This window comes from Euprymna scolopes, chromosome 7 (genome assembly GCF_053919585.1).
Source record: "Euprymna scolopes isolate OS-2025 chromosome 7, ASM5391958v1, whole genome shotgun sequence".
In the NCBI taxonomy this organism is placed as follows: domain Eukaryota; kingdom Metazoa; phylum Mollusca; class Cephalopoda; order Sepiida; family Sepiolidae; genus Euprymna; species Euprymna scolopes.
Genome location: NC_136488.1, coordinates 172,232,228 through 172,258,665, shown reverse-complemented (window position 1 = coordinate 172,258,665; position 26,438 = coordinate 172,232,228). Strand labels below are relative to the sequence as shown.

The window sequence follows — 26,438 nt, the reverse complement described above, 5'->3', positions numbered from 1 at the left end:
ACCATTACACCATAGAACCGCACCTCGAGCGGATTTATTTATTCATTTTTAGCCTATGCTGCAGTGCTGACTGCTGCACTGCTGCACTACTTTGTTTTCTTTGTGTGTGAGTGTGTGTGTGTGTGTGTGTGTGTGTGTGTACGTGTGTGTGTCTTTGTGTGTGTGTGTGTGTGTGTGTGTGTGTGTGTGTGTGTGTGTGTGTGTGTGTGTGTGTTTTTGTGTGTGTGTGTGTGTGTGTGTTTTTGTGTACGTGTGTCCGTTAACATGCAGTGACGATTTGGCAAACTTACCCAACTCTGTCTCTTTCTCTCTCTCTTTCTTTCCCCCTCTCTCTCTCTCTCTCTCTCTCTTTCTCTTTCTAGCTTTTAGCTTGGCGGTTCAAAAGCTGTCCAGTCTAATTCCGATATTTCTGAATTTAGTCGAAATCTTTACGACTGTATAATATTTCAATGAATCAATGGAAACAACATTTTCATCCCATCTAAATGATAAAAACTTGTGTGTGGTGTCTATTTTCCTAGATTCAAGATTCACATTTAAATTTCAAAAGAATGTCATGGAAAACATTATTAAGAAATGGGCGGAGTTAGTTGTACGACCACCATCACCCCCATGCGTAATTTCTATACTGATAGGTTTTTTGAAATTTTTTCACTGGATTATTATTGATTGGACAATAATTAATCAGATATTGAAAAAAAAATTTGAAAAAAGAAAAAAAAAAATTATTTCGACAATTGAAAGGGGTGCTCACTTTTTAGTTACAACGTTCTGGTAAATCAGTCACCCATTTTTTTTTCTAAACACGGAAGTGTCTTCGAGAGATATGAAATGGTCCCATGTTGACGAAGCAATGTATCGGGAGGCGTATGATATGAAAATTGACAACGGGATGGAAAATAATGAAACATTTCTCCAGCATGTTAGTGAAATTTATAATACTTAAAAAATTTAAAAAAAAAATGAAAACAAAAACAAACCCACCTTTCATAAAAACGAATAAATTATTGTAAAGAAACACCCACAAACTTACCTTTCATAAAAACAAATAAATTATTTAAAAAGAAAAAAAAACACTCACAAACTCACTTTTCAATACCAAAAACTAAATAAGTTAAAAAAAAAAAAAAAATCGAAATTTTATTTTCATAAACAACAACGATAAAAAAAAACAAAAACAGTCATGTTCATTCTATTCTTTGAGAAACAAAATTATTTCTTACTTACAAATGCGGTAGGCTCATGTCATTTTTACTTTCTATGGTTTGGTATACCCGCGTTTTCATTGGTTACAAAATGGGTAACCGATTTACCAAAATGTTGTAACTAAAAAGTGAGCACCCCTTTCAATTGTCGAAATAATGATATTTTTTGTTCAATTTTCTTTTCATAATCTGATTAATTAGTGTCCAATCAATAATAATCCAGTGAAAAAAAATTTCAAAAACCCTATCAGTATAGAAATTACCCATGGGGGTGATGGTTGTAAAACTCCGCCATTTATCATTTAGAAAAGATGAAAACGTTGTTTCCATTTATTCATTGGCACTACATTCAGAAATATGAGAATTAGAGCGGACAGCTTTTGAAAGAAATAACCCCAAAGCTAAAATTGCAGGTATTATCATCGATAACACATGAGAAATATTTGGAATCAAGTCTTCCCTTGCTGTTATTTCAGATCATTTGAAACCATGGCAGCAAGTTTTAGTCTCCCCTATATCAAGGCCAGAGGTGTTGAGGAAATATCAGATATTTTGTAATTTATATGCAAAACTAGGAAAACAAATGACTATGATTGAAATATTTTATGGCTGTAAAAAAGTGCCAAAAACAGGCTCTTCATAATAGATGATGTGCGGTCTTAAGAGTTAATGTCACATAGCCTACAACATAATTCAGGTCATTACCTTTCCAACAAGTCTTCATTTGTTAAATTTTGCTCAATAGTCGCTGAGATTTCAAAGTTATGAAATTGCACCCAAAAGTGGTCTCTCTCTCTCTCTCTCTCTCTCTCTATATATATATATATATATATATATATATATATATATATATATATATACTAGCATGGATACCCAGCGTTGCCAGGGTCGACATGAAGTTCGGTTTGGCCACACCTGCTATATTAAAAATATTGACCATTTTTTCATTATTATATGTCAACTCCATCATTACCCCAACAGAAATTTCAAAAATAAAAGAACGAATGAAAACACGAAAATGTAATCCCTCTCCCCGAAAAAAGAACTATGTGACAAACTCTCCACCAGATATTTCAGCAGAAGGGATACGAAAAGAATTTATTCTCCGGATATTGAGCACCTTTTTATGACAATATTCCAGTTTAAGCGAATTTCTTTTATGCTACCTCAGTCTAGAAAGATTTGTCTTTACGATCTGTTGCAACGAAAACAAACTGCAAATAATTCAGTTTCAAAAATACCAAAGTAGAATTTGTGTTAAACGAATGTTTATGTTATAAAAATGATGAGTTATGACTTATTGCGTTATTAAAAGAAAAAAAAAAATAGTTACGATGTCAAAAAAACGTGAAGAAAAAAAAAAACTGGTACAAAAAACGTAAATGAAAGTTTTTTGTTTTTGTTTTAAATAAAGAATCGTAGTTGAATTGTTTGTTTAATTTAAAATAAAAATTCATTGGACCACAACGTTAATTGCGAAACCACGGAAATTATTTCATTTAAACTAATCCCAAAAATAATGCTTTAAATTTTTAGTTTTAATATCCGCCGAAAAGGGGGGAGGGAACACCGTTCGTGCCCAAGGGAAATAACTCAAACCGATTCATAAAAAAATCGACGTCGGTAAAAATAAATTAAATTAAATATGTTATCAATATAAATCAAATTTAAATAATAAACTTAAATAGAACACTTAAAATAATTCTCTCACTATAACGAATAACTAATACACCGCCATTTAATAAAGTTGATTTTCCTTAATGTAATATGCAAATGACGTCGCCTCTTTAATCTTATATTTTACAATAATCATAGGATATATAGGAATGAATAATATGATAAACTAATGGATTTTTGTAGTATTAATTTTGTGTATATTAATCAACTTGTGAACAAACAAACAAAAACAGACAGGAATACGAATTTATATATATATATATATATATATATATATATATATATATATATATATATAAATTTGTATAAATATATCAGTAGTCTGGCAAGGCCACAGGGGAGACAATCAAGCAAAACAAAAATAAAAAAGCAAGCAGAATTCATCCCCAAGTAGCAAAACTAAAGCTTGCCAGGACACTATATATACAATTGTATGCAATTAGGGCATATTTTATTGGTTCGAAAATATAGGTCCTTTTTTACCAATTGTCATAAAATTTTAATCATAGAATAGTATTCTAATCTTCAAAACGCCTGCAAATTTTCATGTAGTTTCGTCATATAGAACCAAAGATATGAGCATTTCAATATTCAATACTGGAAATCTTCATAATCGTACCCTATTTTCAAAAAAAAGGGAGATATGTCACATGAGAAATATTTAGAATCAAGTCGCCCTTTGCTGTTATTACAGATCATTTAAAACCACTGTAAGTTTTAATCTCCTTTTCATCAAGGCGAGAGGTTTTGGTTGGTTGGTTGTTTTTGTTTTACGGCATATCAACCCTTTTCGGGTTATTTAATGCCGAATCCAAAGATTTTGAAGAAAATTTTTTTTAATAGAATATATTTGTTGTTTTCACGTCGGTTTCTATTTAACCCATAGTTGGGACCCTAACAGGTACTACCACTCCGGGTGAGAGTGGACCTGGGAGCAATGGTAATTAAAGGGTGGCTCCACGCTCCCCAAAGCCAAAAGCTGCGGCCTCACCACTGGATATAGTTTAAGGTCATATCCAGGACCCCCATTGAGGGACTTTTACCCTCTGCAGAGGGGCAGTCGGCGTATTCTAACGCCCCACCGACAGGGCCGTGAGAGGTTTTGGGGAAATATATATATATATATATATATATATATATATATATATATATATATATATATATATGATGTAATAGAATGACCTAACATCCCTTCATAGATGAAATGAACTATACCCTCTCACGTGACTGAGAGAGAAGGAAAAAAGACAGGAAGAGAATAAGAAAATATGTCGAGTAACTCTTATGTCACCTGTATTCCCCTGTAAATAAACCCGTTGTATTTCACCCATAACTCCGTGTTTCTTGCTGTATTCTGATTTAAAGTAAGGATATAACAAATGGCGACAGGATTCGAACTCACAAAAACAGAACTTTAAGCCAAAAATATTGGAAAACGAAGAGAAGAAAATACTGCACGGATAAATTCAACTAGTGATAAAAAAAAGCTAAGATACACACACAAAAAGTAAGTTATATATTTTTTAATTCCGTCTGTTACGGTCCTACTGAAAAAAAAGAGAAATTGACATTTTACGAAGTATTGAAACGAACAATTTTTTAAAGTGTCCATTTCAAATTTCTTTTGTTTCATAAGAATAAAAAATACGCCGGAAAAAAAAACACGTGTAGGCTGTGTTACAGTGTCAATTTCGTGTGTGTTGCAAAAACCTTGTATACAAAAGAATGTTTTTTTTGTGGTTTAAAAAAAACTATTCAGTGAATTTATGTAATGCTTTGTGCAGGTACTGTTAACCTTTTGTTTTATTTCTGTGTTAAAAAAAATTTCTTCAACATGGAATAATTAGCCTAGTTTACAAAAACTATACAATTAGCACTGGCAGCTCAATAAAGTCAGATGGAATTTTTACAAACAGAACAGTTAAAACAAATGACGTATTAAAAACAATATTAATGAAACAAGAAGAAAAAAAAAAGATTGTTGGTTCACTCCGGAAGAATTGCAAATTCGCTGACAGAATTTTTTATATGAACCCACTTAACATTTCCAGCATATTATCGTAGATACGAAAATATTTTTTTCCAAACGATGTCAGGCCTGGTCGGACGAAGAAAAAATTATTTTACTGTTGTAAAAACTTGGTTCCCATGAAAATACCAAGTATACAAATTTTATACACCCAAGGAAACCCGAAGATATTTCTTTTAAAGAGACCATAGAAATTTTATCGAACATTTTCGAGGAATGGGATAGCTTATTTTATACTCGTTATAGGTGTTTAAATATTTTGAAACAAGATGATGAAGACTTTATCGCCTATGCTGGTAGAGTAAATGCCCAATGCGAGTTATTTAAGTTTAAAGACCTAAAAGAGGACATGTTTAAATGCTTGATATTTGTGCAAGGGTTAACATCCTCGAAGGATAAAGAGATTCGTTCTAGGATATTATCCATTATGAACGAAGACATAAAAGTAACCTTACAGAAAGTTACTGAGGAATGTCAGAAACTGTTAAACTTAAAACAGGATAATACTAGTATCGAAGAATAAAATGTTGACAAAATACAAAGGGTAAAGTAAGGTGACCACTATGTAAAAAAATACTGTAAGACGTGTGGAGGAAAGAATCACTTCACAAAAGAGTGCTACTTCAAAAGCAAAATATGCTATAAGTGCGGGAGTAAAGGACACAAGTCAACAGTATATGCAAAAAGGAGAAATATTGTAAGCCTGAAATAAAGACTATTAATTCTAAAAAAGAGTCCATGTATGGTAAAAAAAGGAAATATATTGAAGTTAGAAACAATGACCGGAAAGTAAACTGTCTTTTGGATACTGGAAGTGACATATCCTTAATTGATGAAACAACATGGAAGAAAATTGGTTTTCCAAAGCACAAAGAAAATTGCCAGAGGAATGTCTGGAAATAGATTAAAATTTAAGGATGAATTTTATACTAATGTTACCCTGAAGGAAAAGACGCTAAAAACTAAAATGTATGTGGTACCTGTAAAAAATTCTAATCTTTTCGGTATAGATTTGATGATACTTTTCAATTTATGGGAAAAACCAATAAACTCATTTTGCAAAAAGAGTAAATGTGACAGGATCTGAAAGTCCCAAACTGCCAGGAAAATTTGTTGGGGATTTGAAGAAGGATTTTAAAAATGTAATTTCTGAAGGTCTGAGTTGCTGCACTAAAACGGAAGTGAAATTTGAACTGAAAGATGAAGCGAAATCGGTGTTTAAACCCAAAAGGAAGGTTCTGTATTCGGCATTAGAAACAATCGAGAAAGAATTAAATATACTCGAAGAAATCGGAATAATAAAAAAAAAGTGGACTACTGTGAATGGGCATCACCCACAGTTTATGTGAAAAATAAAAATAAAAAAAATCAGGGAAGGCAGCTGTTTCTTCACCCTTTGTCAGAAAAATCACTCATTGGAAATGAGGACTCAGGGACAAAAAAGGAGAAGCGAGATAACACAACCACAGTGTATTATCTACTCTCCATTTAATAAATAAATAAATAAATAAAATAAAGTAAAATAAATAAATAGAGAAAATAAAATAAATATAAATATATATATATATATATATATATATATATATATATATGTTCGGTTGAGAAGAAACTTTTTGCGGAATTTTTAATTTGGATTTCAAATGATGTATTTCGGTATAATACTTTTACTTTACATATCATTTAAGAACGTTTTCCGCTCGATCTAACCTCGGTAGAACCTTACGTGCAATTTCCTTTAATCTGAAATTTGAATCATGATCACCCCGAGTACAAATAATTAAAACTGTTTTTGTGCTTCTGTGTATAATTATACGTGACATTCATTAATTCGTTTAATCATATCGTTAATGAGTTTTGATCAATAGCCGCTGAGATTTGGAAGTTATGAAATTGCCCCCAAAAGTGGTATCTATCTATCCATATCTCTCTCTCTCTCTCTCTCTCTCTCTCTCTCTCTCTCTCTCTCTGCTAGTATATATATATATATATATATATATATATATATATATATATATATATATATATATACTAGCATAGATATCCAGCGTTGCCAGGGTCGACATGAAGTTTGGTTTGGCCACACCTGCTTTTACTAAGAATATCGAGCAGTTTTTCATTAATATATGTCAACTCTAACGTTACCCAACAGAAATTTCAAAAATAAAAGAACGAATGAAAACATGAAAATGTAATCCCTCTCCCCCCCCCCCCAAAAAAAAGTATGTGACAAACTCTCCACCAGATATTTCGGCAGAAGGAATACGAGAAGTTTTTCTCCGGATATTGAGCACCTTTTTATGACAATATTCCAGTTTAAGCGAATTTCTTTTATGCTACCTCAGTCTAGAAAGATTTGTTTTAACGGTCTGTTGCAACGAAAACAAACTGCAAATAATTCAGTTTCACAAATACCAAAGTAGAAATTTAACGGAATGTTTGTTATAAAAATGATGAGTTATGACTTATTGTGTTATTAAAAGAAAAAAATTAGTTTTGATGTCAAAAAAAGTGAAGAAAAAAAAACTGGTAAAAAAACGTAAATGAAAGTTTTTTTCTTTTAGTTTGTTCCACAGCAGACATCCTAACTGTAATCTCTGAACGTATATATCATTCACTGGACAAAGCAGGGGAGGGTGGAGCGGTAGCTTTCGATATATCTAAGGCTTTTGACAGGGTATGGCATGAAAGTCTTCTCAGGAAAATTAGATCATATGGTATCACTGGAAGGATACTTAATATAATTAAATCCTTCTTAGATAAGAGAAAAATCCAGGTTGTCCTCGACAGTCATACATCTAAACAATATGATATAAATGCGGGAGTGCCCCAGGGATCTATCCTTGGACCTCTATTATTCCTGATATTCATAAATGACCTCCCTGACAAAATTGTCTGTGAGATGGGTACATGTGCTGATGAAACCACGCTCTATAACAGACACAACCGGAAAACAAATAAACACATATCTAAAGAAATGGCAGAAACACTAGAGGATGACCTCCAATCTGTAGTGGAATGGGAACAAAAATGGATGGTCACATTCAATGCTGCCAAGACTAAACTTGTTTCCTTTAATAATTACAAGAAACCTTCTCTACCACCAATAGTAATGGCCAAAATACTTTTTATTTGAAAGTACATCTTTCAAACTCCTCAACCTAACGTTCACAGGAAATATGAGTTGGAACAATTACATAGAGAGGGTTGCCAGGACCACTTCGAAGAACATAGGTTCTCTCTACCGTAACGCCCGAAAGTATCCTAAACCACTATAAGGCCACCATTCGCCCATGTATGGAGTAGTGTTGTCATATTTGGGCTGGTGCATCTGCTACTAGTCTCTCGCTCCTGGATACGGTCCAAAAGAGAGTCGCCAACCAAATAGGTCCTGAACTAATCTAAGCTTCAGCCTCTGTCCCATCGACGAAATGTTCCATCCCTCTGCCTGTTCTATCAGTACTTAAATAATTAACACGTGACATTCATTAATTCGTGTAATTATTTCGTTAATGAGTTATTCTGACTGTACGATTCTTTGGTGTAATGGTTAGCACTCTGGACTTTGAATCCAGCGATCCGAATTCACATTTCGGTAGAACCTCACATACTATTTATTTTAATTTGAAATTTGAATCATTAATTCCCCGAGGACAAATAATTAAAAATATTTTGTGCTTATGTGTATAATAACACACATGGCATTGATGTATTCGTTTAATTATATCGTAAAAGTATATACATTTCCATTGTGTAATGGTTAGTATCCAGCGATCCAAGTACAAATCTCGGTAGAACAATGGGTACAGTTTCTTCTAATCTGAAATTTGAATCATGATCACCCCGAGTACAAATAATTTAAAAAATGTTTGTGCTTCTGTGTATAATTACACAGGTAAAACTCATTAATTCGTGTAATTATATCGTTTACGAGACCAGGTGGTTTAATGATTAGCCCTCTGTACTCTGAATTCAGCGATCCAAGTTGGAATCTCAGTAAAAACTTACGAGTAAAAATAATTAAAAATGTGTTTGCGCTTCTGTGTATAGTTAACGCTTGACATTCATTAATTCGTGTGATTATATCGTTAATGAGTTATAGCGATCCGAGTTCAAATCTCGGTAGAACCTCACGTAAAATTTCTTTTAATATGAAATTTGAATAATGATCACCCCGAGTATAAATAATTAAGAATGTTTTGTGCTTCTGTGTATAATTTACACGCGACCTTCATTAATTCGTGTGATTATATCGTTAATGAGTTATGGTGACTAGTTCGTTCTATGATGTAATGGTTAGCACTCTGGACTTGGAATCTAGCTATTGGAGGCTAAATCTCGGTAGAACTTCACGTATAATTACTTTTAATAAGAAATTTGAATCACGATCACTCCGAATACAAATCATTATAAAATGTTTCTTCTGTGTATAATTACAATCTGACATTCATACATTCGTGTTATTATATCCTTAATAAGTTACAGTTTTTATACAGATCTATGGGGCAATTGTTAGCACTCTGGACTTTGAATCCAGCGATCCGAGTTCTAATCTCGATAGATTACACGTTACATTATAGATGTGCAGTATCTTTTAATCTGAAATTTGAATCATGATAACCCCGATTAAAAATAATTAAAAGTATTTTGTGCTTCTGTGTATAATCTACACCTGACATTCATTAATTCGTGTAATTATGTCGTTAATAAGTTATGGTTACTGTACGCTTCTATGGTGTAATGCTTAGCACTCTGGACTTGTAATCCAGCTATCCGAGTTCAAATCTCGGGGGAAGCTCACGTATGATTTTTTTAATATGAAAATTGAATCTGGCTCACCCTGATTACAACTAATTAAAAATGTTTTGTTCTTCTGTGTATTGGTAACACGTGACATTGACTAATTCCTGTAATTATATCGTTAATTAGTTATCGTGACTATACGGTTCCATGCTGTGATGGTTAGAACTCTGGACTTTTAATCCAGCGATCTGAATTTACATCTCGGTAGAACCTCACGTACTATTTCACGTACTTAAATCATTCGTTGACATGTATGCTGATGACACGACCATCTAAGGCCGTAAATGACAAAGTTCTCTCTAATTCTCTCTCCTCTGATCTTGAACGCGTGGTACAATGGGGGTAGACGTGGCTGGTCACTTTTAATGCATCCAAAACCAAGTTTCTATCTTTACATCATCAACGCTCTGATCCCCATCTGGCATCAATTAAGAAATGGATGGCTCTCGTCTTGGGGAGGCTCCATGTTTTGACAAGCTTCTGAGTTTGACCTTTACTCCTGATCTGAAATGGAACACGTACATCAAATCTGTTGCCAGGGATGCTGGGAAAATGGTGGGATCCTTCTACCGCTCCAGAAGATATCTCACTACTGAGGCAATTCTCTATCTGTATAAAAGCCAAGTACGTCAAAGGCTGGAGTACTGCTGCCACATCTGGGCAGGTGCTGGTAAAAACAGCCTATCCTGCCTTGACAGAGTACAAAATAGACTCTGTGGTTTAGTGGGGGATGCCCTTTTCTCTTCCCTGCGACCTCTCTCCCACAGAAGAGACGTTGCGAGCCTGTCTTTGTTTTATCGTTATTTCCATGGCAGGTGCTCGTCTGAGCTCCAATCCCTCGTCCCCCCCCCTCGCCAATCTTTTACGAGAAACACCCGTCTGGCTGAAACCACTGTCAATAATTTTCCCTACACTTTATCTGTGCCTAAATCCAAACGTAGATTCCATGAGCAAAGCTTCTTTCTTAGAAGTGCACACCAGTGGAACTCTCTGCCGCTTGCCTATTTCTCACCTGACTACAACTTGGACGTCTTCAAGTCCAACATAAACAAACCGCCCCCTTAAGTAAAACACTCTATCAAAACCCCCAATACTAATGATTACTACAATACTATCTCATTGATTACTGTACACACAATAACCCTTATCCCTGGGTGACCTTCGGGCCTTGATAAGTGGTGACTCCCATGTAAAAAAAAATCCTCATGTACAATTTCTTTTAATCTGAAATTTGAATTTGAATCATGATCACCCATAGTACAAATAATTAAAAATGTTTTGTGCTTCTGTGTATAATTAACACCTGACATAATTCTTATGAAGTTGCATAAGGAGACTTGATCTTTGCAAACTTCGTAAAACTCAGCTCGTATCTTCTCGTACTTCGAGAGGCATCATATTGAATCTGGTATGCTGAAAACGAATAACAAACCTCACGCAGGCACGAACTGATTCAGTTAATACTCTCAATTTTTTAAAACTTTTTTTTCCAACTAAATTCAATTACCAAAATTCTCCCCTCACAATTTACATGTAACTAAATTCAAAAATCATTATCATCAGAGCCATCCCGCTCTCAACAGAACTCAACGAATAGTTACTGTAAAATAAGTGAACAAAACTCTATACCTTCGTATTAACTATTCTCGAGGTGGGGTACACACTTTTCCTTCTAGCCTCGGTCATGAGGCCACGCATCATCCCATTTCCGATTTGTCGTTCCCCAAGTGGCAGGCATTCTCTAACAGTTCTCATTTCACCTCGGTCACAGGTCACTCAAGGTTACTCTAACCTTTTATCGTTGACATCTCGTGACATTATTTAGGATCAAACTAGTCTTCCGACCCTCCAGGAATTTCTCTGGACTGAGTCGTCTCTTGATGTCTTTGTCACCCAATATCACCGAGAGGGCTGTCAAGGCCTTATCTCCTTCACTGTAAAAAGTTAATTCCATCCTGACCTCTGCCACCAACATCATCGCTCCCTAACGCCACACACACACCCTCTTGATGTTAAAATGTTCGCATCTCACAATCCCTTCTCTGCTGGGATCGTAATTAAGAATTCCTTCTTACGTCTTAACTAGACATTAGCATAATTCAGTTATTTACTTCGTCAATATTATTGATAATCTCTCTGCGCCTCTATAATATTAAAACTTTCAAATAGACACAATATCAATTAACTTCAACAAGAGAGAAAAATCACATCAACCAAAAAATAAAAACTAAAAACATGTAACAATGTGTACAATTCACAAAGAAAGATCTCGCAATTATAAGTTACGTTCACTTTTCTACGTTCCTCCTTCTCAGCCTTTAACTCAATATAAGCAAAAATATCAGATTTGTCTAAACTGGATTATAATCGATTTGTTTCGGTATTTCAAACAACAAAAAAAAACAATAAAAACTTTCTATTTTTTCAAGCTTCTAACTCCATATAAACAAAAGTAATATAACTCAATCCCTGCAAACACCCCCCCCCTTCTCTCTGTCTTAGATTACTAATGTGATTATTGGTACTATCCTTTTACAGCTTACATAGCGACAAGCAAAAAGGATACGCATAGTCTTCCTTTCTCTCTCGCTATCACGAAGCCAAATTGCGCAGTCAAGCAGAGGAAAAAAAAGGTTCGCCTTACCGTGAGGTCTGTGTTTCCTCTTTTTTTTTCTCTCTGACTTTGTCTTTCTCTTCTCCGTCATTGTGGATCGTAGAGCGCACTTACAGTCCAAAGAAGAGGAAAAGGAAAAAAAAGTTTGTATATCAGACTCTTTCCCTTCCCTTGTCCTTCCCCAATTTTTTTCAAAATGTGTTCTTTTCTTTCTTTCTTTTCTCTTAACGTTTTTTTTTTCAAACGGGCGTTTTTCTTTATTTTTAAGTGTTCTTTTCTCTCTTAAGGTTTTCTTTTTTAAAATGTATCCGAGTTTCCCCCCCCCCTTTCGGGACTTTCCTTTAGTTTCTTTCCCTCTTTTTTTTTTTTCAATCGTCTCCGTCTATCTGTCTCTTTCTATTATTAAGTTTTTTTTTCATGAGTTCGTTGTGGAAATAATTTTTTTTCTTTCTGTCTTTGTTTTTGTGTCCCGAGTAACAAAATAAATGCGAAATGTTAAGTATCACCCTTTTTCAGGCCAATCTCCTGGTCACGGCATCACCTGCAAAGCCCTCTCATATGAAGTTGCGTAAGGACCCCTGATTTTCAAAAACTTCGTAAAACTCGGCTCGTATCCTCTGGTACTTCGAGAGGCGTCACATTGAATCTGGTATACTGAAAACGAATAACAAAACTCACACAGGCAAGAAGGACAACAGACGCTTGAATTCTATTCTACGTCACAAAATATATTACAGATTTTTTTTACAAATATATGGTTCAGTTCTTAGTAAGTTGTTAAAAGTCTCAAATCTCTCTTCTCTTCAGAGATAGCCTCAGACGGGTTGGAGGAGGGGTGTGGCGGTCACGTCTTCAGGGAGCGGTATAGTTACTTCGAGTTTATTGCACACTCTCTGGCTGGAAACTGACTAACTTCACGCGACATAGTAAGGTAAGGTGTGCATGACATGATTTCCTAAGCATTTCAGATCACAGCACGCATTTGCGATGAAACCCTAGATTGCAGGTGTGCAATTCAGCCACGTCGTTGGCTTGCAATCTGTAATCAAAATCAACATTTAGTTCCCATGACCTCAGGGGTCAAAACGCATAAGTCAGCACACCTGGCACTGACTCCTAAGGCCAGACGATGTCAAGGCATTGTTCTAACATTTCCTGTCGTAAATTTGGAATAAAAATATATCTCTAACATCCAAAAATAAAGCAATATATATATTCTATTGACAATGAAATAAAATATATATCTATATACCTTACTTTAAGTCTTTGGGATATCATCCGTTGCCCGACATATATTGAAGCTGTTTTAGCATACCCGGCTCCGCAATGATGGGAAATTCGCTCCCTCCGGTCGATCACATTACAATGGTTAGCACTCTGGAATTGGCATCCAGCTATCCGAGTTAAAATCTCGGTAGGACCTTACGTACAATTTTTTAATATGAAATTTGAATCATTGTCACAGTGAGTACAAATAATTAACAGTGTAGTGTGTTCTGTGTACAATTTACACCTGACATTCATTAATTAGGGTAATTATATACTTAATGAGTTATGGTGACTATACGGTTATTGGTGTAATGGTGTGACATCTCGACGTTTGATCCACAAATCCGAGTTCAAATCTCGGTTGATCCTTACATACAAATTCTTTACACCGGAAATTTAAATCATGATCATGCGGAGTACACATAATTAAAAATGATTTGTGCTTTTGTGTATAATAAACACCCGATATTCATTAATTCGTGTAATTATATCGTTAATGAGATGTGGTAACTATAGGGTTCTATGGTGTAATGGTTAACACTCTGGACTTTGTATCATGATAACCACGAGTAGAAACAATTAAGAATGTTTTGTGCTTCTGTGTATAATTAAAATCTGACATTCATAAATTGGTGTAATCATATCGTTAACAAGTCGCGGTGACTATAAGGCTCTATGGTGTACTTGGTTAGGACTCTGGACTTTGAATACAGTGATCTGTTTATAATTTTTACCTGACATTAATTAATTCGTGTAATTATAGAGTTGATGAGTAATGGTGAAAACGCGGTTCGATGGTTAGTACTCTGGACTTTCAATCACGCGATCCGAGTTCCAGTCTCAGTAGCACATTACGTACGACTTCTTTTAATCTAAAATTTGAATCATGATCACCACGAATACAAATAATTAAGAATGTTTTGTGTTTCTGTGTATAATTAACCTCTGACATTCAAAAATTCGTGTAATCATATCGTTAATGAGTTGTAGTGACTATACTGGCCTATTGTGTAATGTTTAGTGCTCAGAACTTTGAATCCAGCGATAAAAATTAAAATCTCAGTAGAACCTCTTGTACAAGAATGTTTTGTGCTTCTCTGTATTATAAAAATCTGATATTCATTAATTTGTGTAATCATATCATTAATGAGTCATGGTGACTATAAGGCTCTGTGGCGTAATGGTTAGCACTCAGGACTTTGAATCCATAGATCCAAGTTAAAATCCCGGTAGAACCTTTTGTAGAACTTTTTTAATCTGATATTTTAATCATGATAACCACGAGTACAAATAATTAAGAATGTTTTGTGCTTCCGTGTATAATTAAAATCTTACATTCATACATTTGTGTAATCATATCGTTAATGAGTTGTGGCGACTATAAGATTCTATGGTGTAATGGTTAGCACTCTGGACTTTGAATCCAGCGATCCGAGTTCAAATCTTGGTAGAACCTGTTGTACAATTCCTTTTAATCTGAAATTCGAATCATGATAAATACGAGTACAAATAATTAAAAATGTTTTGCGCTTCTTTGTATAATTAAAATCTGACATTCATTAATTTGTGTAATAATATCTTCAATGAGATGTGGTGACTGTAAGGTTCTATGGTGTAATGGTTAGCACTCTGGACTTTGAATCCAGTGATCTGAGTTCAAATCTGGGTAGAACCTGTCGTGCAACCCATTTTAATCTGAAATTTTAATCATAATAACTACGAGTATAAATAATTAAGAATGTTTTGGGCTTAAATCTGACGTTCATACATTTGTGTAATCATATCCTTAATGATTTGCGGTGACTATGAGGTTCTATGGTGTAATTGTTAGCACTGTGGAGTTTGAATCCAGGGATCCGAGTTCAAATCTCGGTAGAACATCTTGTACATTTCCATTTTAATCTGGAATTTGAATTATTATCACTACGAGTACAAATAATTTAGAATGTAGTAGCGTCCTAGAGAATCCTGTATCAATAAGCGCCAAACATCGCGTCCCGTCAACATTGATGCTTATCACCGGGACCGTCGTGCTCGCATCTTGGTTGGGAAGGAGACTGGTGCTTATACGTCCTCCCTGTGCTCCTTTCCCGAGCAATTCCGAGCCCAATGTCCACTCTCACCGCAACGGTAACACCGTGGTCCACGTTTTCGACAGTCCTTTGCAAAGTGGCCTTTCGTATTGCACTTGAAACAGGTCACACTAACGGGAATATTCTGGGCCCTGTGGTTGTTGGGTGACCGTGTGGCCGCAACCACGTCCTGATTGTGTTCCCCAGTCGTCGTCAAAATTCTTGCTCTCGACATTAGTTCCCCCATGGTCAGGACTTTGATGTTCGGCACCTGTTGAAGAGCAATTGAGATAGCGTCAGGGAACCCAGTGATGAAAGTCACTTTTGTGAGTCTCTCTAAGCCATCTCCTGTGAATCTGGCCAATCCAACCAACTGCCTGATTTTGTTGGCGTAAACATCCACACGTTCGCCAGCCCATCTAACCATAGTTATTTTTATATATGCTGCAAACGCGTCGTCGGTAAATGCCTCCTTTAATCGGGCCTCAATCTGGTCTATTTCTCTTTGATCATCCTCCTCCATTTCCATGTAGAGGGCATGTGCATCACCTTCAAGATATAAAGGTAGCAGACTCGCTACATCATCCACCTGCTGAAGTTGTGCGACAAATCTCACTTTTTTCAGTCACACTACAACGTCTCCCTCGCCAGAGAACGACTTGATAATATCATTGCTTATCCGCACCTTAGCCATAGTCGGGCCGAAATAACTTGAAACAAGAATGTAGTAGGCAAAACAAACAAAAAAAAATGCAACTAACAACAGACGGAACAAAAACTTGCTTCTCGCAGACACGTGGGTCATAACAAGCACAATCTACTCGCCAGAATCACCTACACACAATCTGCAGAACGCCCCCTCTCCTTTCCAGTGTCCTGCCTTTATAGCAGCCGGGAACGACATATTTGCATAATCACGCGAGAGAAGACGTGATTCAACGATAATTACATTGGGTAAACACTAATAAAAGCCCATGGACGCCATCTTGGAACTCTCTCTTTCGCTCAGCCCAAAACAGACTTATCCAAGGTAAGCTCTTTATTTCTCATTTTGGTTACTGCTAATTCTGCTACACTCCCCCCTGATCTCATTATCACAAATGGGACATGGGGGCAGTCGTCTTTGTCGGGTACTTCTTCGAAGAACCGGAGACAGCACTTCCTCCTTGTCATCTTCCTCATTACCACCGTTATTGCCGCCAGCCTGTTCCATAGGTGGTGTTTCACAATCAGGACAGGTGGGCAGTATCCGTCTTTGTCGGGTACTCCTTCGTAAAGGCAAGACGGGTGATCCCTCTTCCGCTTCTTCAGTATGTGCATTATATGGCTCTCCATCGTCCTGCATTATACTCTCTGCTCGTTCAGAAGACATTGTTCTGTCTTCCTCTTCCTCCGATGTAACAACATAATGGCGAGGGCGCAGATCTTTCACATGGCGAGGCACACCGTCCACCAAAATCGATTGAGGGCTGATTACCTTGGTCACCTCACCCTTGCCGAACCTCGTGGTACATCGATTTTGCAGTCTTTTGAACCACACACGATCTCCAACCTGGTAAGAGCTGTCCTTGGGATCTGCAGACGCAGTTGCGAGATTGGTCTCCTTTACTCGAACTTCGTATCGATAAATCCTGTTGGCAGGCGCAGTGAAGGGAGATGTGTCGTCTTTTGGTGTGATGTTATACCAGTAGACAGCTTTCTGTATGGGACAGCGCATTCTAGCTGCTATTTGTTTCACTGTACGGTTACATCACTCCGCTATACCATCCCCGGTTGGAACATACGCACAACGGAATCGCAAGTGAACTCCCTATTTATATGCAAATGCTTGGAATGCGTTGCTGCAGAAAGTCGTGTCATTGTCTAAAAGGATTTCATGCGGCGAGCCACGCTCGAGGAACACTGTTTCCAACTGATGGATCATGCTTGCCGAGTCCTGGCTTGCCAATTTCCTCCAAATGGAGAAACGCGATGGACCACAGTCTGTTAGAGTTAAAAAATGGAAGGTGCCATAATACGTGATATCCATTCCAATTCTTTGCCAATTCTCGTTAACTTCCAGCTTTCCCTTTTCCCACTTGACTGGCGCTGGGTCAATGGACTGACATTCCTCACATTTCCGTATGACCGTTTTAACGGTTGCTTTTGTCATGGTTGGGCAACTTCTCCTGACAAAGTAGGTAGTGCGTCGCACCCCAGAATGTCTACTACCTTTGTGAATAGCCATGATTTGACTCTCATCCAGCTCGTCTGTGTGACCCGTGCCTATCACCGGGTCAAGCCCGTTTTTCTTTTTCATTGCCTCAAACCATGTTTGTGGTACTCGTGTCAATCGGTCAGCAATGTTTTGTGCTGATGGAACCAGCATCATGTCCACTGTCAGCCCGTACTCTTTCACAAGCTCCTTTAGAGTGCTTAGTCGCTTCCTAATAAGCATCTCACTTGCTGCTTTGGTGCGTACTCGCGCCATTCCAGTTAGCGTGTCCGAGACCCAATGGTATACGCAGACAGAATCCGTCTTTATGTGTTGCACTTTGCTCTGCCACTGTAGAGCCAAATTGATACCTTTCAATACGGCATCCAGCTTGGCTAAGTTGATATGTTGCGAGTCACCTTCAGATCGCAGCCAACATGCATCCTCCAACATAGTTTCGCACATCTCCAAGGCTGCACCAATTGCTAGGGAGCTAGCATCGACCCATACATTCAGCTCTTTACCATCCACACACCAATTTCCCCAGACCGGATCGTTCCGCTGCACAGATTCCAAGGTTTCGAACATCATACGATGCAGTACGGCGTCCCTTGCTTCATCATCCCAGCCCTTCGTTACCGAACTTACTCTCCTTCTAAGTATTCCACAAGCCACACGAAGCCAACCGCACACCGGAAAGTGCCCGACAAGTCGACCACACAGGGAAAACATTGTTCGTCGCGTAACAATGCTGGGAGCCTCTGGAATTGCATTTCCTCGCTTCCACCATAGTTCACTGTGTTCCATCCAGACCGCCAATCCCAGCACCCGTGCACCGTCCTTCAACCGCTCCGGATTCTTGCACTCCAACTAAAACTGCGCTAGGTGTTCTTTTACATGGGTCACGGGCACCACGTCCTCATTGACAAAAATGTCATCGATGTAAGCAGATGCTGTGCGGCTTACAACTTCTTCCTGAGACAATACTTTGCTGACAATTTCTCTCATGATCAGGGGAGCCACATTCAAACCGAACCCCAGACGGATAAGGCAAAATTTTTTCCCATCGATTTCCACAGTCTGGTATGGCCACAGTGTCTCATGGACCCGGACTTGTAGGTATGCTCTCCTGAGGTCCAGTAAAGGCACGTTAGCACCTTTTTGTCTCCATTCGCGCAGCTTAGCTGCACAAACATCTGCGTTGGCCGTAAACGCGTCTACATAATGATTTAGCTCCCGTAGTCCATTACCGGGTGCACTTTGGCTTTGTTCTGCTGCATCACAGCCATCAGGGGAATTAGGCCTTTGGGAGGTCCCAATTTATCCTCTAGGTACGACACAAGCCAACCATTATCTATCCAGGTGCAGAGTTCCTGCGTGTATTCTTCACGGGTTTCTGCCGGCACTGGGTATTCTGACACTCAATTGTGTAGTCTTTCAGTGGGGTGGTCCTTAGACCACTTCCACGATGTAGTCCACGTTCGGTTTTGATGATCAAAGGTGGCGGTGAAATCTGGTTCATTAATAGAAATGGCTGTGCATTTAATATTTTTCCTGTCACCCAGCCGCACTGATCCTGTAGGGTAAACAACAACACCGCCCAGAGCTTTTATGGCGTCGATCCCTAGAAGTAAGTCAAACCCCAGCGGTTTGCCACGAACCACCAACACATCGATTCTGGCAGACACACCTTCGTCAGTGGACACAGAGACCGCTCCAACACCGCAGCACGCATGGGACATTCCACCAACTGTTTTGACATCTACGTTCGTTTTTCTCCAAGACCGACACCGGTCTGCATGTAAAATAGTCCTAGAGAATCCTGTATCAATAAGCGCCAAACATCGCGTCCCGTCAACATTGATGCTTATCACCGGGAGCGTCGTGCTCGCATCTTGATGGGGAAGGAGACTGGCGCGTATGCGGCCTCCCCGTGCTCGTTTCCCGAGCAATTCCGAGCCCAGTATCCACTCTCACTGCAACGGTAACACCGTGGTCCACGTTTTCGACAGTCCTTTGCAAAGTGGCCTTTTGTATTGCACTTGAAACAGGTCACACTAACGGGAATATTCTGGGCCCTGTGGTTGTTGGGTGACCGTGTGGCCGCAACCACGTCCTGATTGTGTTCCCCAGTCGTCGTCAAAATTCTTGCTCTCGACATTAGTTCCCCCATGGTCAGGACTTTGATGTTCGGCACCTGTTGAAGAGGAATTGAGATAGCGTCAGGGAACCCAGTGACAAAAGTCACTTTTGTGAGTCTCTCTAAGCCATCTCCTGTGAATCCGGCCAATCCAACCAACTGCCTGATTTTGTTGGCGTAAACATCCACACGTTCGCCAGCCCATCTAACCATAGTTATTTTTATATATGCTGCAAACGCGTCGTCGGTAAATGCCTCCTTTAATCGGGCCTCAATCTGGTCTATTTCTCTTTGATCATCCTCCTCCATTTCCATGTAGAGGGCCAGTGCATCACCTTCCAGATATAAAGGTAGCAGACTCGCTACATCATCCACCTGCTGAAGTTGTGCGACAAATCTCACTTTTTTCAGCCACACTACAACGTCTCCCTCGCCAGAGAACGACTTGATAATATCGCTGCTTATCCGCACCTTAACCATAGTCGGGCCGAAATAACTTGAAACAAGAATGTAGTAGGCAAAACAAACAAAAAAAAATGCAACTAAAAACAGACGGAACAAAAACTTGCTTCTCGCAGACACGTGGGTCGTAACAAGCACAATCTACTCGCCAGAATAACCTACACACAATCTGCAGAACGCTCCCTCTCCTTTCCAGTGTCCTGCCTTTATAGCAGCCGGGAACGACATATTTGCATAATCACGCGAGAGAAGACGTGATTCAACGATAATTACATTGGGTAAACACTAATAAAAGTCCATGGACGCAATCTTGGAACACTCTCTTTCACTCAGCGCGACACAGACGTATCTGAGGTAAGCTCTCTATTTCTCATTTTGGTTACTGCTAATTCTGCTACAGTTTTGGGCTCCTGTGTATAATTAAAATCTGATATTCATTAATTTGTGTAATCATATCGTTAATGAGTTGTGGTGACTATAAGGTTCTCTAGTTTAATGGTTATCACTCTGGACTTTGAATCCACCGATCCGAGTTACAATCTTGGTAGAACCTGTCGTACAACCCCCTTTAATCTGAAATTTAAAGCATGATAACCACAAGTACAAATAATTAAGCATGTTTTGTGCTTCTGTGTATAATTAAAATCTGACATTTATTAATCATATCGTTAATGAGTTGTAGCGAGTATAAGGTTCTTTGCTGTAATGGAGCACTCTGGACTTTGAATCCAGCGATCCGAGTTCAAATCTTGGTAGAACCTGTCGTACAATTCCTTTTAATCTGAAATGTAAATCATGATAACCACGATTACAAATAATTAAGGATCTTTTGTGCTTCTGTGTATAATCAAAATCTGACATGCATTGATTTGAACTCGGATCGCTGGATTCAAAGTCCAGAGTGCTATCTATTGCACCATAGAACCTTATAGTTACCACAACTCATTAACGATATCATTATATAAATTAATGAATGTCAGATATGAATTATACAAAGTAGCACAAAACATTCTTAATTATTTGTACTCGTGGTGACCTAGTGTCAAATTTCAGATTAAAAGGATATGTACAAGAGGTTCTACACAGATTTGAACTCGGATCGCTGGAGTCAAAGTCCAGAGTGCTAACCATTACACCAAAGAACCTTATAGTTACCACAACTCATTAACGATATCATTATATAAATTAATGAATGTCAAATATGAATTATACAAAGAAGCACAAAACATTCTTAATTATTTGTACTCGTGGTGACCTTGATTCAAATTTCAGATTAAAAGGAAATGTACAAGAAGTTCTACAGAGATTTGAACTCGGATCGCTGGATTCAAAGTCCACATTGCTAACTATTACACCATAAAACCTTGTATTAACCACAACTCATTAACGATATGATTATATAAATTAATGAATGTCAGATATGAATTATACACAGAAGCACAAAACATTCTTAATTATTTGTACTCGTGGTGACCTTTATTTAAATTTCAGATTAAAAGCAAATGTACAAGAGGTTCTACCGAGATTTGAACTCGGATCGCTGGACTCAAAGTCCAGAGTGCTAACCATTACACTATAGAACCTTATAGTTTCCACAACTCATTAACGATATGATTATATAAATTAATGAATGTCAGATATGAATTATACACAGAAGCACAAAACATTCTTAATTATTTGTACTCGTTGTGACCGTGTGTCAAATATCAGATTAAAAGGAAATATACAAGATGTTCTACCGAGATTTGAACTCGGATCGCTGGACTCAAAGTCCAGAGTGCTAACCATTACACTATAGAACCTTATAGTTACCACAAATCATTAACGATATGATTATATAAATTAATAAATGTCAGATATGAATTATACACAGAAGTGTCGTTTATTTATGTTTGTTATTATAAGTAATTGATAACCAAGTTGTGGTTTTATTTGATATAGAACTTTATTACATATTTACATAGGAAGAGAGATTGAAGGTACGTGTGTAGAGGTCTACGCCATGTTGTCGAATACGATATGTATTAGGCGGTTTACATCAATATTCATACGCCATGATTTCCTTGTTACGCGTATGAAAGTAGTTCTATGATAACACTACATCCCCCTTACCAGAAGGAAGAAAAGTAGTACCCATTGTTCAGATGTTTATTGTTTAAATCTGTTTGGCCTATGGATTTCACGACCATGTCTTGTTATATTTGGTGCGTGTTTCTTAGTGTTTATTTGGTTTGAGATGCTTGTGTTAGGGAGTCCAGATTGAGATTGGGTTTGGTCACTGAAGTGAACATGTTTATCGGTTGCTTTTCCATCTGCTCTGATATGGACTCTGTTACGTCTTTTTGACGATCCATCTGGCAATTTGAGGATGTACGATCTAGGTTCTGTACATTTGCTGAGAATTGTTGCTGGTTTTCATTTTCCAGTTTGGTTATCCCACATACGTACGTGTTGTCCAGGGACAAGTGCTGGTAAGTCATGGGCTGTTTTATCGTGATAGGTTTTTTGTATATCCTGTCTGTGCTTTAGTTCTTCGTGGATATCGTCACGGTTGGGAAATCTGTGATTCGTGATTTTTGCAATCAGGTTCGATTTCATGATGCGACTGTTTAGAAGTTCAGCTGGGCTTGGAAGTTTGTGGCTGATAGGCGTTGTTCTTAAACACAGCATTGCAAGGTTAATATCTCTTCCTGCTTGCTTTGCTTTGACTATTGTTCTTTTAATGGTTTGAATCTGTCGTTCAATGAAACCATTTGATTTAGAAAACCTTGGAGATGATGTGATATGATCGAATTGCCATTGCTGAGCAAATTCTTTAAATGCTTCACTGGAGTACTGTGGTCCGTTGTCACTAATAACTCTGGCGGGAATACCATGTTCTGAAAATATCTGCTTCATTGTTGATATGACCATGTTGCTTGTGGCCATGCCATTCATTTTCCGTATGATTGGGAATTTACTATAATAATCAGCAATTATGAGGTATTCCTGGTCGTTACAGTGGAACAAGTCAGTGCCAACAACTTCCCATGCTCTGCTAGGGATGTCGTGTAGTTGTAACGTTTCTTTTGATTGTGCTGGGAGGTTTTCCTGGCATATTGAACACTTTTTGATCATGTTCTCAATATCAGTGTTAATTCACTCCCAGTAGACAGTATCTCTAGCTTGCAGACGTGTCTTTTCGATACCTTAATAGCTGTAATGTAGTTGGTCCAGGATAGTTTTCTGCTGATTTTCAGGGATAATAATCCTTGAGCCTTTCATGATTATGCCATCACTGACAGATAACTCATCTCTGTATGACCAGTATGACCGAATTGTCGGTGGTACTTCCTTAATTGAGTCTGGCCATCCTGTTGTTATGGTTTCATGTAATTGGTTGAGTATTGGATCAGACTTTGTTTCCTTTTTTATTTCATTCAGGCGTTCGCTCCTGAATCTCACCAAGTCAACCCGAATATCTAAGTCGATCATGTCAGTGTTTTGAGTACTGGGGAGACGACTTAGCGTATCAGCTATAGTCATTTCTTTGCCTGGTGTGTATTCTATTTGTATCTGGTATCCCTGTAATTTGGTCATCATTCGTTGTAGCCTAGGAGGTGCACTGGTCAGTGGTTTCTGTAGTATCATGACCAAGGGTTTATGGTCGGTGTGTACCTTGAACTTCCGCCCATATAGGTAGACATGATACCTGTGCACACCAAATACAATTGCTAGAAGTTCCCTTTCTATGCACGAATACCGTTGCTCGGCGTCTGTTAAAGATTTTGACGCGTATGCAATAGGTTTTTTGTTTTGCATTAATGCTGCTCCAAGTCCTTTTAAACTCGCATCAGTTTGCAGTATTGGTACTTCATTTGTGTCGAAGTATGTTAGTGTAGAGTCTTTGGTGATTATTGTTTTAAGCATCTCAAAGCATACCTTGTGATGCTCTTCCCAGAGAAAAGGTACGTCTTTTTTCAACAAGCCTCTTAATGTATGTGTCTTGTCAGCTAAATTTGGTATGAATGGTGATAAATATGTGACAAGGCCTACGAATTCTTGTAGTTCTTTTTTGCATGTTGGATATGGCATGTCTTGTAAGTCTTTAAGTTTTTCTGGGTCTGGGCTAACACCATTTTCACTATATATCATTCCAAAGAAAGATATATTTTTTGATTTTATTTTGCATTTTGCTGAATTAAACACAAGACCATTTTTTGCAGCTACTTGCATGAGCCTGTATAAGATCTTATCATGCTCTTTGTCCGTTTTACTATAGACAACAATGTCGTCTGTAATTCCAATTGCTCCGTCAACTTGTTCGAGTATCTGGTCCATTTTCATTTGGAAAATGTCCTGGGATACACTTAACCCAAATGGTAATCTCTGGAAACAGTATCTGCCAAAAGGGGATTGGAATGTCGTTAGCAGCTGAGATTCTTGATCCAAATGTATGGACCAATAACCAGCTTTGGCATCAAGTTTAGAGAACAGCTTGGCACCTGCAAAGTGGTGTGTTAGCTCCTCCACTGTAGGGGTTGCATGGTGTGGTCTCTTTAGCGCAATGTTAAGGCGTCTTGGGTCTAGACAAATTCTTAGGCTTCCATCTTTCTTGTGTGAATAAGCTAGGCTGGAAACCCAGTCTGTTGGCTCTGTGACTTTTCTAATGATCTTGTTGCTGACCATTTTGTCTAGTTCCTGTTTTATGTTGTCCTTTAGGGCAATTGGGGTTTTTCTTGGTGGGTCAATGTGAGGTTGTACGTTTTTGCTCGTTGTTAACTTGACATGTCCAGGCATAGAGCCTATTTTGTCGAATTGATCTGGATAGATCTGTACCAAGTCTTCGATTTTGTTGATTGGTTTGACTATATTTTGTTCTTTCACCGTGCAGTGAAGAGTGACCATTTTCAGTATTCCAGTGATGGTAATCCTAGAATTGCTGGTCCATTTACATCTGCTATATAGAAGGTGCTTTCGTGCCAATCAGGGGTTTGGTAGTTGCATGGTATACTGATATTGCCATAGCACTTTATCGGTGTTCCATTGTAGGCTATTAATGTTTTGTCCTTACTTTGTTTTTTAGTTTTGGGCAGCCATCAGTAGTTAATTTCTCAGGAAACATTCTACGGAATGTAGAAATTGGTAATGTATTGCCTTGGGCTCCAGTATCGACTTTAATTCGTAGTCTGTGAGTCCCGTTTCGAATAGGTCATTTTATATTTATATAAGCGAAGGCTTCATCTCTCTGTGTTTGAGAGGGTGTGTTAATGGTGGAAAAAGTTAAATTTTCGAATTGTTCATTTAGTTCCTGGCTGTTGTTCCTGGATAATATATCAGTTTGGATAAGGTGTTTTTTCTTGGTCTGGTTCATGTTTAATGGTTTTTGTTTTCCACGGTCTCTGTTTTGCGATCTTGACCTTGATCTTCTGTTATATAAACATACTGTTGCCCAGTGGTTATATTTCCCACACGTTTTGCATTTGGAACCAAATGCTGGGCATGCTTCACGTCGACGTTCGTGACTTTTTCCGCAATTAAGGCAGTTGTTTGTCTTTCTATTTTGTTTATATTTTTTAATTGCTTGTATGTCAGTATTGGCGCTATTGTCCTCCCCGTTATTGGTGTTTAACATCTCTCTAAGCTGTTTAACATGTGCGTTTGTTGCCTCATACGTTTTACCAATTCGGATGGTTTCATCCAGTGTTAGGGTATTATCTTTTCGTAATAGTTCTTTCTGGAATTCGACAATTGGGGTACTCGCAATAATTAGTTCTATAATTCGCTGTTCTTGTTAGTGAGCATTGTAACATAAGTTGACGACATCTATTGACGAAGTTGTCTAATGTCTCATCTGGTTTTTGTTTATAAGACATTAGCTTTAGTCTATTAATCCTAAAGTTTTCTTTAGGTTCTAAATGCTCCAAGAATTTATTAAAAATAGTGTCGGGAGAACGTTTTTCCTCCTCTGTTAATTTCCAAGTGTTAAATTTTTTG

The 26,438-nt window shown here is 37.8% G+C and overlaps 4 non-coding genes across 4 annotated transcripts in view; 2 read left to right on the top strand and 2 right to left on the bottom strand.

The window, feature by feature from the left end:
• Trnaq-uug (transfer RNA glutamine (anticodon UUG)) overlaps positions 1-19 on the bottom strand; it is a 72-nt gene extending 53 nt beyond the window's left edge. The window contains exon 1 of the tRNA in view: positions 1-19. This exon is cut by the window's left edge and continues 53 nt beyond it. This is a non-coding gene — a tRNA (tRNA-Gln).
• A 14,959-nt stretch (positions 20-14,978) lies between these two features.
• On the top strand, positions 14,979-15,050 carry Trnaq-uug (transfer RNA glutamine (anticodon UUG)). The gene has a single exon. It is a non-coding gene; the product is annotated as a tRNA-Gln (tRNA).
• Positions 15,051-15,197: 147 nt separating this feature from the next.
• Trnaq-uug (transfer RNA glutamine (anticodon UUG)) lies at positions 15,198-15,269 on the top strand. Its single transcript has one exon. It is a non-coding gene; the product is annotated as a tRNA-Gln (tRNA).
• Positions 15,270-21,973: 6,704 nt separating this feature from the next.
• On the bottom strand, positions 21,974-22,045 carry Trnaq-uug (transfer RNA glutamine (anticodon UUG)). The gene has a single exon. It is a non-coding gene; the product is annotated as a tRNA-Gln (tRNA).
• Between the last annotated feature and the right edge of the window lie 4,393 nt (positions 22,046-26,438).